This window comes from Scyliorhinus torazame, chromosome 3 (assembly GCF_047496885.1).
Source record: "Scyliorhinus torazame isolate Kashiwa2021f chromosome 3, sScyTor2.1, whole genome shotgun sequence".
NCBI classification, from domain to species: Eukaryota; Metazoa; Chordata; class Chondrichthyes; order Carcharhiniformes; family Scyliorhinidae; genus Scyliorhinus; species Scyliorhinus torazame.
Genome location: NC_092709.1, coordinates 150,614,427 through 150,638,858, shown reverse-complemented (window position 1 = coordinate 150,638,858; position 24,432 = coordinate 150,614,427). Strand labels below are relative to the sequence as shown.

The window sequence follows — 24,432 nt, the reverse complement described above, 5'->3', positions numbered from 1 at the left end:
CTCTTCACCACTCACATTCAGTCTACTAATGCTGCACGGGCACAGGCTTAGAAGTACTCCTGTTTGTGTTTGTGTGCAAAGCTAGGTTCAACTTCAAAGATGTGGGGCTGTGTTGAGTTAAAACTGACTCACAGAACATCTATTGAGACATGCGAGCTGCCTGTCTCGACACAGCCAAAGCCCTTAAAACCTTCTCCTGATGCCTTTTGTTGCAGATCTATCCTGAATTGCGACATCTCCAGGTGCAAAACATGACAAATTCCTTGCATTATTTTGCTGGTGTGTGCAGTGGACTCCTTCGATTGACATATCAGTTAAGAGGAAAAAGTGTTGCCTCTCTCATTCTTACATGATTTATATGGAGAATATTGTTATCACTTACCTTGTTCAAACTTGTGAAGTTATTAAACATCTGCCTGCTCTGTGCGTCAGTTCATTGTCAGGTGGAGATTACACTCACTTCTTCGGCCAATTTCAATAACACGGACTGTGCCATCCTCTTGTGGAGCTTCCCTGTTCTCAGCCACCAGCATTCCATTCCTTCTAGCCAGCACTTCAGCGGTTACTGTAGTAGTTATGTTACTAGAATAGTAATCCAGCCAATGTGATTTCAAATCCTACCATGACAGTTTGAGAATTTGAGTTCAGTTTAAAAAGTAAATTGGAAACCTAAAGTTGGTATCAGGGAGATGTGGCCATAAAGCTGCTGAATCTATCCCATTAATTAATTTGTGGTCACATCAAAAACCTCGGAGCACCTCCTGCTAATAATCTTCCTTTCCCCATCCATGGCTGCTACTCCTTCTGTAGTTCTGGTAATTTTTCACTTCCTAAATTTACAAAAATGTGCCGAGCGATTTATTCAGCAACACCATTTTGAAAATTGCTGGGCCTAAGTTCTCTCCGCTAGTAAGCTGCCAAACAGAAGAAACTCCAACCCAAGTTCTCTCCTGATGACTCCGCTAAGGCCCTGATTGAGTTTTGGTGGATTATTTATGAAGGATGTGCAGCCGGTGGGATTCCCACCAGCAAGAAAGAGCTCACCACTGTTGTGGAGAGAGTTTCTGTGATGCTGCAGCAAGTGCCGCCCTGCAAAACCAGGAGAGGCTTAAATCCTCTTACAGATACAGAGAAACCATAAAGGTACAGGCTGCATTTGCTGCCAACGTGTTGCATGTGCAGTTGCACCTTTCCACTCTGTGACATCATTGGAAGTGACAGCGATTGGAACTCTCTCCCAATCTGAGTGTGATACTTATATCGAGATAAACAAGGCCACACCTCTGGCCCATTTATGCTGGTAAATAAACAGATACAAGTGGTCTGCAATCCCTTCACCCATTTCCTGTCAGACACCTTTCCAGACTTAACGTTATCAAGTCAGGTGGGTGTAATGGGAGGCTCTAAATCTTTAGCGCTTTCGACACTTGATGATCATATGCAAGCACTTTTATTAATTACAGCCTCAAAAGTGCTTATGTATAAATGAACGAACACCTATTCGTATTCCTATGCTCAGTCCCTGCTGAAATGTGTGGTTTATTTTCCAAACATTTTTAACTGGCGTGGCGCCATTGGTTTTCTGTTCATCCGCGTGACCAGTGCGCCTATGTAGACGTGCATCAATGACCATCTTTGTGGGCAACTTGTGTTGGCAGGAATCACAGTGAAAGCTGAAGTCAAATTTTTCACTGAAAGACCAGCACTGGACTAAGGCCTTCATCAGGTGAATAAGTGAAACCATTGTTGGGGGGAGGGGAATCATTGTTGGTCTGGTTACTCCAAATAATGAAGCTGAAGATTTGACACTATCATGCCAAGAGAATGGTGATAGTCTGGGATATTCCAGCTTTTAGTGCTATCAGTGGCAGAACACAGGGAAATCTGGCCGCTTGCTGAGCCTTACCTCCCCACTGTCATTTACTTGGGGTAAGTGATGAGAGGTCATCAATTTAAATTGTCACCAAGAGAGTGAGGAGAAACTTGTTTACACAGAGCTGTTGGAGCATGGAATGCTTTACCACAGGGAATAATTGAGACAGAGACCATTGTATAAGGGAAAAGTGGATAAACATTGGAAACAGAGGGAGAAAGCTGGCCCTGAGGAAAAGAAACAAAACAGTGGGATGTTTTAGGTTGCTCAAGCAAAGAACAAGCAAAGGCATTTTCCCAGATTGCTTCAACGGAGCTCCCACTAAATTCGGCAGAAGACTGACAGAAACCATTAAGGAACGTGTAAACTGGCAAAGCTATTGTGGGAGTTTGGAAGAACTCTATCAAATTTGTTCCCCCCTTTTGTTCGGTAAATCTCTATGAATCTGGTCAGGTGAGTTGTTTGACTGTTGGTCTTATTGATGATCTTTTTACTCTGAGAAATGAGGACACGAGTGGATCAAAATCACAGAAACAGTGAACTGTCAACTTACTGCTTGCTAGCAGTTCATCTATTCTGACAAATGCTCCACATTAATTATCAGACAAGTGAGATTCTCCCCCAGTCGCTTCAGTATGATAGACTTAGTTTCGGGCTTTTTCCATGCTTCAAGTCATAGGGGGGAAAAAAACTATCTTTGTGTCTCTCACTTGCTTCTTGAGATCTCATGGCTGGGCAATTATAACACCTGTTTCAATAATTTATTATCCACTGATCCATTTTCAAAATTGCACTTTTCCTGTAAGGACAACTGCCATTAAGTGACGGATGATCTGATTTTCGATACTCACCCAAATTAGGTGGCGGATACTCTGCCTGCTTTACAATTCTTGGTCTCATGCTAATGCAATATTTACAGAGTCTGCTGAGGTAAGGAAAATGTTAACTTTATTCGAACATCTCTTACTGCAGGCTACATCTTAACCACAGGATTGCACAAGAGCAAGATCATGAGACATTGCATTATTGATCTATATTGTCTTTCATAGTACATAACACACTTACAATTAACCCCTTATATTTTTTGTCCATTCCCCCCAACCCCAGTCTCTGATTTCAAGTTGTTTTTTAATCGATACACCGTGGCGGTTTCACTAGTTTACCTGACTGGTCTTCTCCTTTGGAGTAGTTTGGGGTTGAGTCCTGTGGCTGGTCTCCCACTCTGCTGGGCAGAAGGACAGTCATTTGCAAATGACACTGGTTCACTTGTCTGGCGGTTGTATGGATCTCTCAATGAATGCAGTCTGCGGTACTGATAACAGAATTGAAAGGTGCTGTTGAAGGAGCCTTAGTGAATCGTTGCAGTGCATCTTGTAGATGGTACACACTGTTGCCACTGTGCATCAGTGATGGAGAGAATGAATGTTAAAGGTGATGGGTGGGATGCTTTATCCTGGACCGTGTCCAGATTTTTGAGTGTCATTGGAGCTAAACACATCCAGGAACGTGGAGTGTATTCCATCACACTCCTGACTTGTGCCTTTAGATAGTGGACAAGCTTTGGGGAGTCACAAGATGAGTTACTCACTTCAAAGATCCTAGCCTCTGACCTGCTTTTGTAGCCACAGTATTTATATAGCAGGGCCCAGTTCAGTTTCTGGTCAATAGCAACCCTCTGAATGGTGATAGTGGGGGATTCAGCGCTGGTTATGCCATTGAATGTCAAGTGGAGATGCTTAGATTATCTCCTGTTAGAGATGGTAATTGCCTGCCACCTGTGTGGCACAAATGTTACATGCCACATAGGTCTTGAGTGGTCAGTGCTTTTGTGAGCATAGTCGTAGTGATCACAAAGATTAACACAGCCCACCAATGTAGCCTCTGTGCAAAAAGCAACTCCTGATGGGCTTACCTTAGCTTAGACTGATTTGTTGAAGTTAAGCCTCATGTGCCATGTGAAGAACCATAAGAGACTCACGTGAATTCTTTGGAAGGTGGAATCTTGTTTCCCGCTACCTGAAGATTCGGTGGAGACCACCCTACCGATTCCAACTATCCCACAGCCAATTTACACTCACTCGGGAGGAAGTGTGGCCTTAGAAAGCTGCTGGTGAATCTGATTGTCTGATAGCTCTCCAGACCCTGAAGCAACAGCGCTGCAGTGGACAGAAGAGGAAGTTCAGGAAGACGTTGGAAACTGTGGGCGTGATCGAACGACCTCGTTGCGCCCGGTCCGGATCCGTGTAAGCCGGTTAGATCGCAGCAGTACACCGGCGTCGCTATGTTTCCGAACCCATTGGCGGATGATAGATATATTTCTGAGAGATAGATATATTTCTGAGAGAAAGATATGTATCTGATACAAAAGGGGTTAAAGGGATTTTGGGAACAGGCAGGGAGGTGGCTTTGAGACCAGGTAGAGATCAGCCATGATCTGATTGAATGGAGGAGCAGACTCGAAAGGCTGAAATGCCTACTTGTGCTCCTAATTCTATTGTTCCTATGTTTTGGATCACGCCTAGACATGGCAAGAAACCAATAATAACCAATTAAGGCCAATCTCCACATCGTTAGCGGAACGGACCCCCTATCCAACACCGCCCGTGACCTAATGGGCTCCCCAGCGAGCGGTCATGTGCGCACCATTTAACACACCTTTCTAAAAACAATGACTCTATGGGGATCGGAGAAGGTGATTGGAAATCGGGCAATGAACCCAGGGGCTCTTGAGCTGCTGCCCCAATTCTCAGGGGAGGAGGGGAGGGGGAGTGGGCAGCAGGGATCCTCCGGGGAAGATGGGCCTGGTCGGGCGCCATTAGTGTGGGGTCACCTCTGGGCTGGAGGGGTGAGGGGCTGAATGCGCCAATGGTCCAACAGGCCAACCTCCAAATCGTATATACCCATACCAGGGGCAAATCCAGTTACTGCCCGTCAGTCCAACGCAACAGCCCCAGCCAGAGCTCTGTCCATGGTAATATGGTGAAGGTCAGTTTAACTCCCTCTGACCATGGTGGTCTCTGTTTGCACAGCTCAAGGCTATTGCTGCTAAGGAATGGGCAATTTAGGTACACTAGCACTACACAGCTCCCACATGGATTCCCATAGGCAGACGTTCATGTCACAGATGAGTGTTACTGCCTAGCATTCCAATCAGACTGTGAAGCCTGGGTGGGTGGGGGAATGCTTTGGGTGGGGGAGGAGGGTGGGGAGAGAGAGGCGGGTCGGGATGGACCTCTAAGCCTGGACACTTTGCCTGAACCCTGGAAGCATCACCGCCACAGAGACAGTAGCCAACAATCAAACACCCAAGAGCTAGGCTTCAGCATTGGGGGTATCCCTGTAACCAGAGAATGCTTGTGTGTGGATCGGGGTGGGAACCTGAGCCCGGTCCAAGTAATGTTCCCAGCAGGGGTCTGGAGTCCGGAGTCTCGGGTCCAGTGCCCAGGGGTCCCTGCTGTGGCCGGAGGTGCGTAAGCAGGGGGGGTCCCACAGCACAACCGGCACATTGGATGGCACCCTGAGAGTAGGCGAGGAATTTAAGGATGAGGGAGGCCTGGCTTTGTCTGTCATCTCACCCCCTCCTCCTTCCCACCCACCATCTCACCCTGTGATCGAATAGCCTTGTTGCATTCGACCCGGTGATGCAATGAGGCTGTTAAATCTCGGGGGAGTCCTCTCGCGATATTTACGATGCTCGGCACGCCACCCGAGACCTAACGAGATCTAGTGGTACGTCCTAATCCAGGTTTGCATATTTAAATAAACAGTTAGCTTCACTTAAATATGTCTGCGCCGGAGTATCCCAAGGCCCGGGATCAAACGCCCGGGCATGGGATACCTCACCGTGGCGCCATTTAAGACTGGTCCACACAAGCGTGGACCAGGCATAATGGCACTTTGGGATTCTCCCCCCAGCGATCGGAGGCCCCTGGGTGGTTGAGCTGAGGGAAGGGTGATACACTGGCACCCATGATGCCACCCGAGCACCTTGGCACTGTCAACATTAAAGCGGCAGTTCATATTCCTCGGGACTTCATGGGAAATCGCATGGTCCTGAGCCCGGGATCTCCACTGGGGTTATAACACTCATATAAGTTGAAGTGGTCTGAGGATAGGGAATGCCTGGAGAGTCTCAGGATGGAGGGGGGCTAGGACGACAGAGGCCTGGAGGCCATTGGACCTTAAGGCGGGTGTCCGGCTTCAGAGGGACTTTTGATGGATCGCCTCTCCCTCCTGAGAAGTAACTTCGTAGTTTCTCGACCTTCCATCACGGAGGGTCGATCTTCCCTCCAATCTAACAACTGAGGCTGCGCGGGAAACCACTTAAGGGCCTCAGTTGAAGCAAGGACAGGCTTCCCTTCGGAGGCCTTGCCCACCCCAGTGTAAAATCAGTGTGTGTTCAGGGCGCGCGGAAACCGCATCCCTTCCATTTCACGGTCCCGCCTACCTGAAAACCCGCCGGTGGGGGAGATTAACATTCTGGCTTGTATTTTAATTTTGAATTATTTAAGGTTGCCATGTGGGTCAGGAGAGGTAGGAATGCTGATCAGTCCTATGAAACCTTAGACTTCCCACTCTCCCCTTACTGCAGGTGTCCGCCGCAGGACTCCATTCCCAAACACATCCTTCGGGATCTGGCAGTGATGTCCTGCTGCCCTTCAAACACCCACAAGCTTCAGCCACAGAAGTGAGTGTTTTATATGTATTTTATTGGTTCAATTTTGTAGTTTTCTTGAATATTAAATGGCCCTTTTAATTTACAAATTAGCTTCCTGTTGGGTATTAATTACAGATTTAATAAAGTAAATAGAATTAGATCTGGGTAATCAAAATACATTTTCACGCATTCGTAATTGTGAACGTACTTTTTACCAAGTTCAAATTCATGTTTGGAGTTTTAACACATCAGTCTGGGAGGTGGCTTAGCAAGGAGCAGCTAGAGGCTCAGCCCATTTTAACAGCCAGGCTTCATTAACAAGCCCCTTGCTGCTCTCCTGACCAAAGCAGCTGAGAACTTAGCAGAAAGCAGTCGGGTGGTCTTGAAGCCATCCACAAGTCCCAAAGCAAGTCCGGGAACAGGAGGAGCTGTGCGTTTGCGGGGTGGTTTGTGAGTGGGTAGGGAGCTCAGGAACAAGGGCGGTCGGCACCTTCATTATCACTCTCTGTATGTTTCTCCTTGCCCCACGCAGGAAAGTTTTAAGCTTGCTGCAAAGACTTCTTTGATCCTCTAACCAACCTACTTTCAAATCGAATTGGTCAGCATTCTATTGAATTAATAGGACCCAATTTGTTTAGTTTTTATGAAGCCCCTGCCTGAGACAGGCAGGTATTGCAACCCCCCACGATATTAGCAGTGTTAAAATGGTTGTGGGGTGGAAATAAAATGGCAAATGCACTGCTTGGATGTTGAATCCTGATCGGACCAGTTACCTCCAGTCAGGGGAAGTCAAAATTCCCTCTGACATTGTCTGGACGTTCCCTACAGGTTGGTTATTAAGTATTGACTTACAAGGATTTTCACAATGATTTTATCTGGAGTCTAACATGTCTCAGGAAAGAATAGAGAACGACTACACCAAAGTGTAAAATAAATAAATAAATAAAGATACACCAATTTGCAACACATTTTCAGTATTAAGATTCTTGAGGAAAAACGCAATTCAAATTCATGTAAACAAGTGGACTTACACTGCCACCTGGAGGCTGACGGCTTTATACAAACATATATGAGATGAAACATGGGCTGAATTTTATATTGCTCAGCATTTTATATTGGGTTCCAACCTGGAGGTGCATAGATTGTTGACTCCCGCTTCTGCCTTTGAAAGTTGTCCGGCAATGTATGGCCGCCCTGCGGAAAACTGACCCTGACGGGGAGGGTGGGGAGTGCGCCCATTGAGCAATTGGAAGGTGGAGTCTCTGGGGACAGAGGGGTTGACCTAGAACTGGACTCAGTCATGGCCATAGAGTTAAAAGGATTCCTGGCACTGAACTGTGCCCGTTGCACCAGAAAGCATTCTTTGGAGACTGAAGTTGTTTCATAGAATCAATCATAGAATTTACATTGCAGAGCCTACGCCTCCACCCCATCCCTGTAACTCAGTAACTCCACCTAACCTTTTGGACACTAAGGGGCAATTTAGCATGGCCAATCTACCTAACCTGCACATCTTTGGACTGTGGGAGGAAACCGAAGCACCCGGAGGAAACCCACGCAGACACGGGGAGAAAGTGCAAACTCCACACAGTCACCCGAGGCTTGAATTGAACCCGGGATCCTGCAGCTATGAGGCAGCAGTGCTAACCACTGTGCCACCATGTCGCCCTGAGGAAGAATTTAAAGTCCAGTGAATTATTGTTGGAGGTAAGAGCATGCTTTGAAATAATTGTTCTGCTGATTTTGAAACATTACTTTGCCAGGGAAGAAAGAACATTTGAATGCTGATGACCCGTTCTAGAGAGAGAATGAAAATCAGCCCTTTAACTCTTTTGTCTCTCCACCATTGGCAGAGATAGGAGCCAGGAGCTAGATGGGGCCCAATACCAAGGACAGCCCCAAGGTTTGACAATGACTGCCTGTGAATCCTCCTCCAGGCTATAAGTGATAGATGGGAGGTCCTCATACCCACTGAGAGGAAAAAGAGACCTCTGAGCCAGGCCAAACCAGCCTGGATGGAGGTGACTGTGTAGGCCAGCAGCCTTGAGGGTCATCTGACACATTTGGTTACTGTCTTGTAAAACATTAAATGATCTCTTGAGATCTGCAAGGTAGTGTGTTACCATTCTAGAGATGGATATACGTTGATGGATGTGATATGCGGGTCCATTATGGCATTGTTCTGTGTTGCTCAAATGTGTAAGATGGTACCACTTTGTATGGCAAAAGAGTTATGGGATGGGGACAGGATGAACTGCAAAGGATATTTTAAAATGTTCACCGTTAACAAACTGCATATTGGCCACATATCTGAAGGCATGATTGTAGCACAACATCATCATTATAATTTCCAACTTGATTTTCAGAAGAGGGTGCACAATGCCTGAGAGAGTAACAGGACCAGAGGTGGTCTATTAGACCTGATGAGCTTCACACCCATTGAGGAGGAGTTGGCTGCCAATGATTGGAGGTGAAGAATTGGTTGAGGTAAGTTGGAGAAAGGCCCCGAGGTGGTGAGATTCCAAAGGCAAATGTCTATAATTCCTGCTAACAGTGCAGAAGGGGCTGGGGTGGGGAGGGTGTTGGGAACTGGGGAAGCTGGCAGGAAGGTAGCATTAATGATTTGTCACTTCAGAGACTTGCAGAATTTGGAGAGGAAGATATGTCTCCGTTTTGAAGGATCTAACCTTCAAACACTAATTCACAGCCCAATGATTCCAGTTCAATGAGGAAGTGTATCTGAACTCCCCTCTAATGATGATGTCCCTACTTCTCCTTCCTTTTGTTTCTCCCACTAGTGCACCAGCAGTAACTGCAAGCAAAAGTCCAGAGAGATCAACCTTAACCTCTGAGGGGATAAAGGTTGCCTCAGGGGGTGCAGTGCCACATATTTGCTCCACATCTCGCACTGGTGTAGGTACATGCACCTTGTTGAGTATACACGACTTGGCTTTGAGGCTTCTACACACAAGTGAGAGCACATCATAGTCGAACAAACAGTTGTAGGAGTCTGAGGTGGACAGGCCTCTGATACTCGGAGGAGTGCTGGAGGAGACCTAGATGCTGAGCCCCAGGCTGATGGATTACTGGATATATGCTCTGACTTGCACTCCATTGCCTTGTCTTTGAGCTCCAAGGAAATGTCCACACACCTGCATTATTCTTTGATTATGATCATACACAATCTGGACATTGATGGAATGGTATCCTTTCCTGTTTATGAATGCTCTTTGCTGTAAGATGAAGATTTTATTGCAACATGGGTGCAATAAATTACCCCTTGAAGCTTTGGAAACCCAGACATGGCTGCACAGCCTCTGGTTCTTCCCACTTGACTGGCACTTTCACATATAAAGGCGATGTACAGATGGGCATGCCTAAACATGGCATCTGTAAAAACCCTCAGCTGCAGACTGGGTGATCATACTAAGGTTCCTACATGCTGCCTAGAATGACCTGGAGCTGATACCGTTCAATGCCACAGTGACTCTTAAGGCCACGGGCATTGGGTGGCCAGTGACACAATTGGAGACTCCTTCCCCAGAATGCATATCAGAAAGGTATGTGACTGCCTCCCTTAAAAGAACTATCATTCTGATCAAGATCTGTGAGAAAACATCCTGACCCTGTAGATGTGGTTGACAGGGCAGTGCCCTTGCCTGATGTTGCTGGCTCCTCTTTCAGCCCTTCCCTCCACAGTAGGTTGCCCACATTGCTGTACCTCATGGCACACTGGTCCCTGGCTAGCTGCCCTCCTCTTCTCCTTCTCACTGTAGGAGATGCCTCCAATAGAATGGACAATTCTCAGTGATGTACAATACAAATATCACAGTGCTCAATACTGATTGGAGCACTTTCTTTTTGTCCCTTTCTCTGAGGAAATATCCTTTTTGAGGTTGAATTATTACAAAAAGCACAATTAAGAGCAATAGCTAAGTCTCCAAGCTTCAGCAGAAGATTCTTCTGCTAATGTCAGCCATTGTCCCACTTGCAGTATTTCTATCCACCTTTTCTGAAATAAAACATACCTCCCACCAACCGTATTTCATGTGCACTCAATGTATTGTGGTGTGGGCGATGTTTTATGTGCACAACTGGCATATTAATGAGGTATTTAAACGTGGCTGGTTGGCAGCCTCTCAACTACCATATTATGGGACCGGTGTAGTGAAGGCGGGTTTGCAACCCGACATCCAGACTCCGGACTTTACGCATGCATTGGTGGCAGTCGTCCCAAATTTCCAACATAAAATGCAGCCCCAGGATGATAGAAGAGTACAGCAAAGAAAGAGCCCATTAGGCTCATCGAGCTGCACCATCATTCGTAATAAGGTTGAGCATTTGTAATCAGATTGGTGAATTAACAGTGCTGACAATCATTAACGGATATGATGTAATTGGGATCACGGAGACCTGGTTCCAGGTTGACCAAGGATGGGAATTCAACATCCAGGGGTATTCAATATTCAGGAAAGATAAAAGGAAAGGGAGTTGGGGTTAAAGAGGAGATTAAGGCAATAGCAAGGAAGGGCATTAGCATGGACGATGTGGAATCTGTATGGGTGGAGCTGCGGAACACCAAAGGGCAAAAAACATTCATGGGAGTTATGTACAGACCACCAAACAGTAGTTGTGAGGTTAGGGATGGCATCAAACAGGAAATTAGAGATGTATACAGTAAGGGTACTGCAGTTATTCTGGGAGACTTCAATCTGCATTGATTGAGCTAATCAAACTGGTAGCAATGCGATGGAGGAGGAGTTCCTGGAATGTATAAGGGATGGTTTTCTTCACCAATATGTCGAGGGATCAACTGGAGAGCAGGCCATCCTAGGTATTGTGCAATGAGAAAGGATTAATTAGCACCATTGTGGTGCAAGATCCTTTCAGGAAGAGTGACTATAATATGGCAGAATTCTTCATTAAGATGGTGAGTGACACAGTTAAGTCTGAGACTAGAGCCCTGACCTTAAAGAAAAGTAAATTTGATGGTACAAGACGTGCATTGGTAGCATAAGCCGGCAAAGGATACTTAAGGGGTTGACAGCGGATAGGCAATGGCAGACATTTAAAGAACACATGGATGAACTTCAGCAATTATACATCTCTGCCTGACACAAGAGTAAGAATGGAAGGTGGCTCAACCATGGCTAACAAGGGAAATCAGGGACAGTGTTCAAGCCAAAGAGGAGGCAGATAAATTAGCCGGAAAAAGCAGCAAGCCTGAGGACTGGGAGAAATTTAAAATTCATCAGAGGAGGACAAAGGGTTTAATTCAGAAGGAGAAACTAGAATATGAGAGAAAGCTTGCAGAAATCATAAAACTGACTGCAAACGCTTCTATAAATATGTGAAGAGAAAAAAGACTGATGAAGACAAATGTAGGTCCCTTACAATTAGAATCATGAATTTTTAATGGGGAACAAAGAGATGGCAGACCAGTTGAACAAATACTTTGGATCTGTCTTCACTAAGGAGGACACAGTTAACCATCTGGAAATACTAGGGGACAGAGGGTTGAGCATGAAGGCGGAACGGAAGGAAATCCTTATTAGTCAGGGAACTGTTTGGGGAAATTAAGGGATTAAAACCCAATAAGTCCCCAGGGCCTGATGCTCTGTATCCAAGAGTACTTAAGGAAGTGACCCTAGAAATAGTGGACACATTGGTGATCATTTTCCAGCATTTTATAGACTCTGGAAGGGTTCCAATGGATTGGATGGTAGCTAATGTAACCTCACTTTTTAAAAAAGGAAGGAGAGAGAAAATGGGGGATTATAGATTGGTTAGCCTGACATCAGTGGTGGGGAAAATGCTGGAGTCAATAATTATTAAGGATGAAATAACAGAGCATTTGGAAAGTGGGGACAGGATTGGTCCAAGTCAGTATGGATTCACTAAAGGGAAATCATGCTTGACAAATGTTCTGGAATTTTCTGAGGATGTCACCAGTAGAGTGGACAAGGGTGAACCAGTGGATGTTGTATATCTGGACTTTAAAAAGGTTTTTGACAAGGTCTCTCACAAGAGATCAGTGAGCAATATTAAAGCTCATGGTATTGAGGGTAATGTATTGACATGGATAGAGAACTGGTTGGCAGACAGGAAGCAGAGAGTGGGAATAAATGGGTCCTTTCAGAGTGGCAGACAGTGACTGGTGGAGTGCTGCAGGGTTCAGTGCTGGGACCCCTGCTGTTCACAATGTACATTAATGGTTTGGATGAAGGAATTGAATGCAATGTCTCCAAATTTGCAAACGACACTAAGCTGGGTGGCAGTGAATGCTGTGATGAGGATGTAAAGGGGCTGCAGGGCAGTCTGGCTGAGTGGGCAAATACTTGGCAAATGCAATATAATGTGGATAAATGTGATGTTATCTACTTTGGTGGCAAAAACAGGAAGGAAGATTATTATCTGAATGGTGGCAGTTTACGAAAATGGGAAGTGTAACGAGACCTGGATGTCACAGTGGAACAGATGCTGAAGGTTGGTATGCAGGTACAGCAGGCAGTGAGGAAAGCTAATCGCATGCTTGCCTTCATAGCGAGAGGATTTTAGTATAGGAGTAGGGATGTGTTGCTGCAGTTATACAGGGACTTGGTGAGGCCACATCTTCAGTATTGTGTGCAGTTTTGGTTACCTAGTTTGAGGAATGACATTCTTGCTATTGAGGGTGTCCAGTGAATGTTCACCAGACTAATTCCCGGGATGGCAGGACTAACATATGAAGAAAGGCTGGATCAACTGGGTTTGTATTCACTGGAGTTTCGAAGAATGATAGGGGATCTCATGGAAATGTATGAAATCCCACTCTCATCCTCTTGGGGAAGTCCAGAACTAGGGGTGACAGCCTAAGAATAAGGAGTACGCCATCCAGGCCTGAGATGTGGAAGAACATCTTCTCTCAGAGAGTTGTAAACTTGTGGAATTCTCAACAACAGAAAGCTGGTGGGACCAGTTTAGAGTACCCAATTCATTTTTCTCCAATTAAGGGGCAATTTAGCGTGTTCAATTCACCTACCTTGCACATCTTTGGGTTGTGGGGGCGAAACCCATGCAAACACGGGGAGAATGTGCAAACTCCACACGGACAGTGACCCAGAGCCAGGATCGAACCTGGGACCTCGGCGCCATGAGGCTGCAGGGCTAACCCACTGCACCACTGTGCTGCCCTGGTGGGACCAATTTGTTGGATATATTCAAGAGGGAGCTGGACAAGGCCCTTGTGGCTAAAGGGATGAAGGGGTATGGAGAGAAAGTGGGAGTGGGATGCTGAATTTGCATGATCAGCCATGATCATATTGATTGGTGGTTGAGGCTCGAATGGCCAAAAGGCCTATTCCTGCACCTATTTAATATGTTTCTATCAAAGTCTACCATTTTCCTGTTCCTGTCCTATATCCCTGCAGGGTTACCCTGTTTTTGCCCTTCTTTAAATTGTGACAAGCTTGGAATTCCTACAAATGAATTACATAGATGGGGCTGGATTCTCCATTGGCGGGATCCTTCGTTACGCTAGCTGCGCACTCACGCCTGTGGATTTCCACAATGGGAAACCCCATTGGCCTGCTGCCGGAATGGAGCATCCTGCTGCCGGTGGGGGAGCACCGCACCAGAAAACGGGTGCAGCAGGACGGAGAATCCCACCCAGGATCTGCCACGTCTCCTTCCATTCCACTAGCCTGTCTATTGTCCTCCTGAAGTCAATTACTATTGTCCTCTCTGTTTACTCCAGTGTCTGTCTCATTTACAAATGTCAAAATTGAGTCTTGAAACCCCAAGTCCAAGTCATTGATTTGCATCAAAGGCAACAGTGCTCTCAGTACTGAACCTTGGGAAATGTCATTGTATATCACTCCAGTCTGAGAAACAGCCATATTTGAGGTATTCTATGATGGCAATGCCATTGAATGTTAAGGAAAGATTGTTAGAACATAGAACATAGAACATTACAGCGCAGTACAGGCCCTTCGGCCCTCGATGTTGCGCCGACCTGTGAAACCACTCTAAAGCCCATCTACACTATTCCCTTATCGTCCATATGTCTGTCCAATGACCATTTGAATGCCCTTAGTGTTGGCGAGTCCACTACAGTTGCAGGCAGGGCATTCCACGCCCTTACTACTCTCTGAGTAAAGAACCTAAATCTGACATCTGTCTTATATCTATCTCCCCTCAATTCAAAGCTATGTCCCCTCGTGCTAGACATCACCATCCGAGGAAGAAGGCTCTAACTGTCCATCCTATCCAATCCTCTGATCATCTTGTATACCTCAATTAAGTCACCTCTTAACCTTCTTCTCTCTAACGAAGACAGCCTCAAGTCCCTCAGCCTTTCCTCATAAGATCTTCGCTCCATACCAGGCAACATTCTGGTAAATGTCCTCTGCACCCTTTCCAATGCTTCCACATCCTTCCTATAATGCGGCGACCAGAATTGCCCGCAATACTCTAAATGCGGCCACACCAGAGTTTTGTATAGCTGCAACATGACCTCATGGCTCCGAAACACAATCCCTCTACCAATAAAAGCTAACACACCGTACGCCTTCTTAACAACCCTCTCAACCTGGGTGGCAACTTTCAGGGATCTATGTACATGGACACCGAGATCGCTCTGCTCATCCACACTGCCAAGAATCTTACCATTAGCCCAGTACTCTGTCTTTCTATTATTCCTTCCAAAATGAATCACCTCACACTTTTCTGCATTAAACTGCATTTGCCACCTCTCAGCCCAGCGCTGCAGCTTATCTATGTCCCTCTGTAACTTGTAACATCCGTCCGCACTGTCCACAACTCCACTGACTTTAGTGTCATCTGCAAATTTACTCACCCATCCTTCTACGCCCTCCTCCAGGTCATTTACAAAAATGACAAACAGCAGTGGCCCTGTTGCTCTTTTTAGCCTTAGTCTATTGGCTCTTATTACGTCACCTTTGCTCACGAGTCGCCAGGTATCTTTATGATACCGCCACGTGGTTCAAGTTCAGGTTATGATTAATAACACAGCACACCGCTTAGTAAGGATTAAAACAACGGCCATTTATTATATACAACAAGCAATATTAATACCCGATTACTACTTTCTATATAATAAACCTATCACTGCTGGCCAATACTTAACTTAGGAAGAGCCCACCAGGTCAGGGAAACGAATGGCTTGTCCAATCAAATCTGGCCCGCGGGATTCAAAAGGCTGCTACAGGTCGGTGGCTAGGTGTCTCTACCGGATAGCGATCGCTGGATTCAAACTTACAGTTGCCGGTTGCTGGTCTTGCGAAGGTCTCGAGCAGGCGAAGAGGAGAGAGAGAGATCTGAACTTGGCCCCTCACTTTTATAGGGTCCAGGGGCTTCCCGCCTCCCGGGGTGGCCCTTGACCCTGAGTCCCAAGTGATTGGATTTGTTCCCAATCCCTGGGGTCGATGTGTCCAATGGTGAGGCGATTCCTCGATCGGGGGGTGGTCGTTCACCTGTCTTTGTTTCGGCCACTGCAGGCGCCGACAGGTCTGGCCCGGTATTCAATTGCTAATATGTGGCAATTGTTCCCGGGGATAGCCGATTTAACTGCAGATGTCTGAATAGATGGGCTGCAAACAGTCCTGAATGTAACTGCGGATACCTGGGTTGATGGGCTGTTGATAGCCCTGAGTATCGATCTGGGCTAACTTCCCCAGAGCCGAATATGCAATACTGTCTGCAGCTGCCTGCTTGTGTCTTGTTAGCTGCTTTTCCCAGCAGTCTTTCGGGTTAGCCATTTCAAACTGGGTTTTGGCCAGACTACTCGGAACTCAGACATTTTATGTGGCTACAGCCCCAAAACAGATCCTTGTGGTACACCACTAGTAACTGGACTCCAGTCTGAACATTTCCCATCAACCACCACCCTTTGTCTTCTTCCAGCTAGCCAATTTCTGATCCAAACTGCTAAATCACCCTGAATCCCATGCCTCCGTATTTTCTGCAGTAGCCTACTGTGGGGAACCTTATCAAACGCTTTACTGAAATCCATATACACCACATCAACTGCTTTACCCTCATCCACCTGTTTGGTCACCTTCTCAATGAACTTAATCAGGTTTGTGAGGCACGACCTACCATTCACAAAACCGTGTTGACTATCTCTAATCAAATTATTCCTTTCCAGATGATTACACATCCTACCTCTTATAAACCTTTCCAAGATTTTGCCCACAACAGAAGTAAGGCTCACTGGTCTATAGTTACTGGGGTTGTCTCTACTCCCCTTCTTGAACAAGGGGACAACATTTGCTATCCTCCAGTCTTCTGGCACTATCCCTGTAGACAAAGATGACTTAAAGATCAAAGCCAAAGGCTCAGCAATCTCCTCCCTAGCTTTCCAGAGAATCCTAGGAAAAATCCCATCCGGCCCAGGGGACATATCTATTTTCACACTTTCCAGAATTGCTAACACCTCCTCCTTATGAACCTCAAGCCCTTCTAGTCTAGTAGCCTGAATCTCAGTATTCTCCTCGACAACATTGTCTTTTTCCTGTGTGAATACTGACGAAAAATATTCATTTAGCACCTCTCCTATCTCCTCGGACTCCAAGCACAACTTCCCACTACTGTCCTTGTCTGGCCCTACTCTTACCCTAGTCATTCATTTATTCCTGACATATCTATAGAAAGCTTTAGGGTTATCCTTGATCCTACCTGCCAAAGACTTCTCATGTCCCCTCCTGGCTCTTCTTAGCTCTCTCTTTAGGTCCTTCCTAGCTAACTTGTAGCTCTCAACTGAACCTGCATGTCTCATCTTTACATAAGCCTCCTTCTTCCTCTTGACAAGTGTTTTGACTGCTTTAGCAAACCACGGTCCCCTCTCTCAACCACTTCCTCACTGCCTGGCAGGTACATACTTATCAAGGACACACAGTAGCTGTTCCTTGAACAAGCTCCACATTTCCATTGTGCCCATCCCCTGTAGTTTTCCTCTCCATCCGATCCATCCTAAATCTTGCCTCATCGCATCATAATTGCCTTTCCACCAGGTATATCTCTTGCCCTGCGGTATATACCTATACCTTTCCATCACTAAAGTAAACCTAATCGAATTGTGGTCACTATCACCAAAGTGCTCACCTACCTCCAAATCTAACACCAGTCCTGGTTCATTACCCAGTACCAAATCCAATATGGTCTTGCCTCTCGTTTGCCTATCTACATACTGTGTCAGGAAACCCTCCTGCACACATTGGACAAAAACAGACCCATCTAAAGTACTCGAACTATAGCGTTTCCAGTCAATATTTGGAAAGTTAAAGTCCCCCATAACAACTACTCTGTTGCTTTTGCTCCTATCCAGAAGCAACTTTGCAATCCTTTCCTCTACATCTCTGGAACTTTTTGGAGGCCGATAGAAAACCCCTAACAGGGTGACCTCTCCTTTCCTGTTTCTAACCTCAGCCCATACTACCTCAGTAGACGAGTCCTCATCAAACGTCCTTTCTGCCACCGTAATACTGTCCTTGACTAACAATGCCACCCCTCCCCCTCTTTTACCACCTTCCATGCGCTTACTGAAATATCTAAACCCCGGCACCTGCAACAACCAATCCTGTCCCTGCTCTATCCATGTCTCCAAAATGGCCACAACATCGAAATCCCAGGTACCAACCCAGGCCGCAAGTTCTCCCACCTTATTCCGGATGCTCCTGGCATTGAAGAAGACACACTTTAAACCACCTTCCTGCCTGCCGGTACACTCCTGCAACTTTGAAACCTTACTCATGACCTCACTACTCTCAACCTCCTGTATAATGGAGCTACAATTCAGGTTCCCAAGCCCCTGCTGAACTAGTTTAAACCCTCCCGAAGACCATTAGCAAATTTCCCCCCCAGGATATTGGTACCCCTCTGGACTTTCTTTTGTTAAAGGTGATTATTGTTTGTTACTATGGTGGCACAAACGTAACTTGCGACCTATCAGCCCAAGCCTGAATGCTGTCCCAGTCTTGCTGCATCTGGACACGGGCTGCTTCAGTGGCTGATCTGATTGTAGTCTCACCTCTACTTTCCTGTCCGTCCCCTCTAACCCTTGACTCTCTTGTGCATCAGAAATCTACCTAACTGCCTTAAATAAATGCCATGACCCAGCCTCCACTGCTTCCTGGGGAAGAGAATTCCGCAGACTACGCCACTCTGAGTGAAATAAATTCTCCTCATCTCAATCTTAAAAGGGAGACCTCTTATTTTTAAACTATAGCTGGATTTTCTAGCTCTGTTGTGGTGGATATGGCGAGCCAGCCAAAAGTGAATTGACTTTGGCAGCAGTGGTAAATCCTGCCAGTGGGCGGGACTGGCAGATCCCACAGTGGGCGGGATTCTCCGAAATGGAGGCAGAGTGTTTGCGCCGTCGTGAACGCCGTCGAGGTACACAACGGCGCGAAACGGCCCCTATCCTGACCGATTCAGGGCCCGATAATGGGCTAGGAGCGGCGCCGCGTCATTTACACTCGCCAAGCCTTGGCGCCATGTAAAGGCGCCGCATAACTGGCGTCACCCGCGCATGTGGGCACCGATCGCGAGCCAGACCCCATTTGAGGCTCCCCCCGGTGCAGGTACCCCCCCTCGCCCCCCCCCCGCAGGCCGCGCCCCCCCCCCCCAGCATTCCCGCGCTGTTCCCTCCGGCAGCGACCAGGTGTGGACGCCGCCGGGGGGAACCTGCCATTTTGGGCAGGCCTCTCGGCTCATCCGGGTCGGAGAATCACGGGGGTACCGGTGAATCGCCATTTTGTCTGTCTCGGGCAATTCACTGTACCGCGCCGCGCAATATGCGATTGTGCCGATCTGACCAGTTCCGTGAATCGCGGGAGGGCGTCGGACCGGCATCGCGGGAAAATTTGGCGACCCAGCCGATTCTCCCAACCAGCGCGGGAGCGGAGAATCGCGCCCCCTGTGTCCCTAGCTCTAACCTCTACCACAAATGGAAAAACTCTCCCGGTATCTACTCTATCAAGTCCCTCAGGATCGTGTATGCTCTGATAAGATCACCTCTCATTCATCTAATCTTCCATTGGCATGAGCCCAACCTGTTTACCCTTTCTTCGTAAGAAATGCCCTTCATCCCAGGGTGGAGTCGAATGAACCTTCTATGAACTGCCTCTAATGCAATTATATCTTTTTTTTCAAATGAGAACCTAACTGTACACAGTATTCTGGATGTGGTCTTACCAAGGCCCTGCACAGCAGCAGTCAAACTTCCCTTCTTTTATATTCCATTCCCCTTGCAATAAATACCAATATTCCATCTACCTTCCTAATCACTTGCTGTACCTGTAGACTAACTTTTTGTGATTCATGTACTCAGACACCTAGATCCCTTTGTACCACTGAATTCTGCAATCTCTCTCCATTTTCCTATTCTTAATAGAATAGGGCCCTTTGCAGGATAGGGCTCTTTGCCACATAATGTCAATGCCTGCCACCCTACCACTTGTTCAGCAATGCTGAGCACACCTGGTCTGTGCATGGCGAACTCATCACTTTTATGTCACACATTGCAACACAATCCCTCAAAGGCATAGCATCCCACCAAGCTATTGATGAACCATCAATGAACAACATACACCATACCCACAGATCTCTTCTACTCCTATGCCAAGATGTCTGAAATGGCCAACAGCCATGGGTTCCAGGAAACACCAACTCTGAGATTTTCAGACCCTGACATAGAAACCCTTGCGAATTAGGTGACCTGAGGCTTCCCCTGCTACCACGAAGAACGCCTGGGTGCAGATTTGGAAGGTGATGAGTGCAGTGGGTAACCATTACAGAAAGCGCAAGTGCTTCAGTGATCTACTGTGCTCCAGCAAGGTGAGTGAGACTTTCCTGCTTGGTGTCCACCCTTGAATCGCTGCATGCTACATGTCAACTGTCTGGTGGGGCAGCACGCATGTCAACCCTGGAGGAGAATGTGCCCAGGTCACTGATGTAGCAACCACTGATTATGTGCAAGCATGTGATTTTAGGGATGTTGTTACAGACCTGTTGGAGGGTGCTTCCATCTCCATGCAGTGCCGAAACAATACATCACTTTTTCTCTCTTGTGTTTTCAGGAGAAGAGGGTGCAATACCCCCATGGAATGCGAAAAACCAGGGATGAGACTTCAGACCAGCGAACCAGGTCATGAGGAACGCAAGGATATTATCAATGACATGTGTGGGTGACTGTGAGTCCCCCACCCAGGTGCACAGGGCTATTGTGGTGCTATTCTCAGGAATCATGTGGTTGTCAGGATGGGAGATCCTAGGGAATGGCACTTTTGGGAGAGGTTGGTGTTGGTGCGGATAGTGAAAAAGTCTCACTGATTGATGCCAGGGAAGACGAGACTGACATCTGGCTGAGAACTGACTGCAGTTTCAAAGAAGTTAATGAAGATTGAACAAGATCTCATGACTTCATCTCAGAAGTCTCTTGTGTTTTTCTCTCAAGTTCTGGCGGTGTAGTCTCACCACCAGGAGAGGAGCCAGACCTTGGACATCAGGAGGAGGTATGTGTGTCTGAGGAAGCACCACCACACCATAGGACCTCACCAGGCACCAGCCCAGAGATTTACACTCTGGTGGGTACATACATGGAGCTAGAATTTGTGGACCGCTACACTGGTGTGCAGAAGGGGTTGTTAGAGGCAGAAGCATCTATGGACAGTTCCGCTCGGAGAATGGAGGACAGTTGCAAGGATGCTCCACAGAACAGTTGAGGTTGGACTACAGGAGTGTCCGGGTAGTGTTCAATATTTGGACTTGCAGCAGTAGATCTGTGGTCATGTGGCTTAGTTCTCTGAGGCATTAAGAGTTCATGCATTGCATATGGAGAATTCCATGGAGGTGGTGACCTCGACCATGCTTCGGGTTGGCGCGAACATGAACACCCATGAAAGAGAGGACACCTTTCTTGGGGAGCCATATATGGCACCAGCTGGAGTGTATGCAAGAGCAGCAACATCTCTAGCACAGGATCATGGCTCTGTATCAGTAATGGGTATGGAGCTGAGGGCTTTGGATGGGATAAACACATAGGTGGCCCCAGCATACCCCTTCCAGCCATTGTCAGACTACACCAAGGCCTGAGGAAACTTGGGAGGAGGGTGAGTTCCATAGAAATTGAGGGGATCTCACCATCTTTGTCTTCCTCGGCCCCTCAATCAGGTGGTGTATTTGTGGGACCAATCGGCAATGGCTGTCTCTGCAGATACAGGCAGTACAGATGGAAGAAGGGCCCCAATGGGTCTGCGGACAATGAGGTCAATGACTATGGTTCTCACAGTCATATTAGGAAGAATGCAAGCAACCTGACTCCACCTCCTCTGAGACAACAAGGGAAACACTGTGTAGGAGTGTCCAAATGCGGAGAAGATGATTTATTTGGGTCACTAAATAGGTCAGTGTGTTGTGTGGAACATTAATCTGTTAAAGAACAATTGCAGAGTCATGTTTCAAATGTAACAAACTATTTTATGTAATTGTATGTAAACTATTAACAATATATACAACTATTCACAACCAGCAGATCGACTGTGGGCATGATCTTCTCCATACACCAGCAACAAGAGAGATGTAGGGAACAAGGCGCATACGTCTTTACTTTCGTAGGCGGTGAGAAACTTCTCAGACTAAAAAAAACCCAGCAAAGAGCAGTTGAATAGCGCGATGTTTTTTGGCTCTGCAGCCGCTGAGAAACAGCCCGCTAACCCCGCTAAACGTGTTGTTCAGCGGACTTTAACTTCAGCCAGCTGAACCGTGCCCATGGTGTGGTGTCTCTGCACTGCATTTTCCACTGGTTCCAATGAGCACTCATTCTGTACATTTATTTCGGAACATTTCGTTCTGATTGACTTTCGGGCACAAAATTCCAATCCAGTCCCTGGCACATCCTTGGCTGAAATGATATTGAGAAGCTGGAAACTCGAATGAATTCTGTTGGGGTGTAGGAGACATTCTCCAGCACTCCAATGCTGTGCTGCTCCAACTTTCTGTTCTCCATTGGAGTGGATGCTAATACCACATCATCAAAAGTGTTTGTGGCTTTCCCTATGTATGTTAATAATGCCACCCCCATAATTTGGGATGTAGCCAATAGAAGGGTCCGGATGCAGCTCAAAATTCTGCTCTGTTGTATTGCTGCTCATACAGCAGGTCTCTTGGTGTTTCAGTGTATGTTCGATTCCGCAGACCCCCTCCCCCTGTCCTTTTAGAACTTCACAAACAGGGAAGTGCATGTGATTTGCAATACCTCTACTGGTAGGATGGCCAATGTTTTTGGAATTCTTCTTGGCCACTGAGCGTTAAAGGGCAATGGGGATTTCCAGGAGATTTATCAGAGGGAGGTCAGGCTGTACCTGAGGCAGTTGACACAAACCCATCATCCCCTGGTTGACAGTCCACAATCTCTCCAGCGTTCCTCGGGCAAAGCAGAAGAGACATCATGAGGGATATCAGTCAGGTCAGACACTGAAGGACAGCAAGGTGGCGCAGTGGGTTAGCCCTGTTTCCTCAAGGCGCCGAGGTCCCAGGTTCGATCCCGGCTCTGGGTCACTGTCCATGTGGAGTTTACACATTCTCCCCATGTCTGCGTGGGTTTCGCCCCACAACCCAAAGATGTGCAGGGTAGGTGGATTGGCCACGTTAAATTGCCCCTTAATTGGAAAAAAATGAATTGGGTACTCTAAATTTAAAAAAAAGTCAGACACTGAAGAAGCACAAATATTGGGCAGACATTTGCATCACCTTAATGCCAACCTGATGTCAGCAAATAATTGTGCCACCCAGCTTGTTTGCATCACACTGATGACCTTGGAAAATGTGAGTGAGAGGTTTTTCACATTTATATAGCAAGTTGAGAAAATGGCTGACTTACGTACGGATACTTGAGAGGAAAGTCATGAACTGTAAGTTTTTGTAATAACTTAGCATGGATGCTGAGTATATGTGAAACTGGCAATGGTTTGCAGGAAGCAAAATGAGACACGGAGATCTATTGGATAATGATTCCTTGTCACATTCCTCTACGTTTTCCATCTTCGATTGGAACTGGTCTCAGTGTCTACAGGTCTGCACAGTCTGAAACTGTTTAATCATCTGTAAGATCCTCCTGGTTTATTCCCTTATCTCCCCTTTCTTTTATTTTGCCATTCTCATTTTGATTCAAGGTCGATTAATGGACATATATCTTTAAGTCAAGCATCAGAGAGAATGAGGAATTCAGAAGTTATAGGAGAGAACACTTTGCTGGTCTCCGCTAGTTTTAAATAGGAGCTTCAGACTTTTCAGCACCGGCGAGAGAGAGATGGGGTGGGACTTAGTTTGATTGATTGGCTAGTGGCCAATGAATTGGCCAAAAGGTCATACTGTGCCCAATAAAAGGTGGTGATTGAATCCTATCCCAATGGGATGATTCTCAGAGACCTGAGGGAGGAGTTGAGTCCTAGACAGAACGACAAGTACATTTTCTCTCTCTCTCTGAAGGATGCTACAAACCAACCATCTGAAACAAAGACTTTTTCCTTCTACTCATGATGGTTTTTTTTAAACCCTTTTCCTCCTCTCAGTGTTTGTCTTGTGTGTGTGTGTGTGTGTGTGTGTGTATCTATATATAGAGAGAGAGTGGTGGGGGGAGGCAAAAGAAAAGTTAAAGTGGAGAATTAGGAGTTAGATAATATTTAACCAGTTGTATTTGCTGCATATTTCATTACAATTCTTGTTATTAATAAAATGTAATTGTGTTTTTATTTACAAATCTGGTGACTGTAATTATTAGGAAGCCAAGCACCAAAGAGTATTTTTCTAAGAATTACTGGTTAATTCACTTGTGCTGTGACTCCGGGGCCTGTGTGGCTGGAGTTGACCGCACACTAGCAGAGGGTGCCGTAACACATCTGTT

At 46.5% G+C, this 24,432-nt stretch overlaps 1 long non-coding RNA gene across 1 annotated transcript; it reads left to right on the top strand.

Annotated features, from left to right (window-relative positions):
• The first annotated feature begins 2,218 nt into the window (after window positions 1-2,218).
• LOC140409538 (uncharacterized) lies at window positions 2,219-24,226 on the top strand. Its single transcript, XR_011940377.1, has 3 exons — window positions 2,219-2,326; window positions 8,897-9,017; window positions 20,609-24,226. It is a non-coding gene; the product is annotated as an uncharacterized lncRNA (long non-coding RNA).
• The last annotated feature ends 206 nt before the right edge of the window (window positions 24,227-24,432 follow it).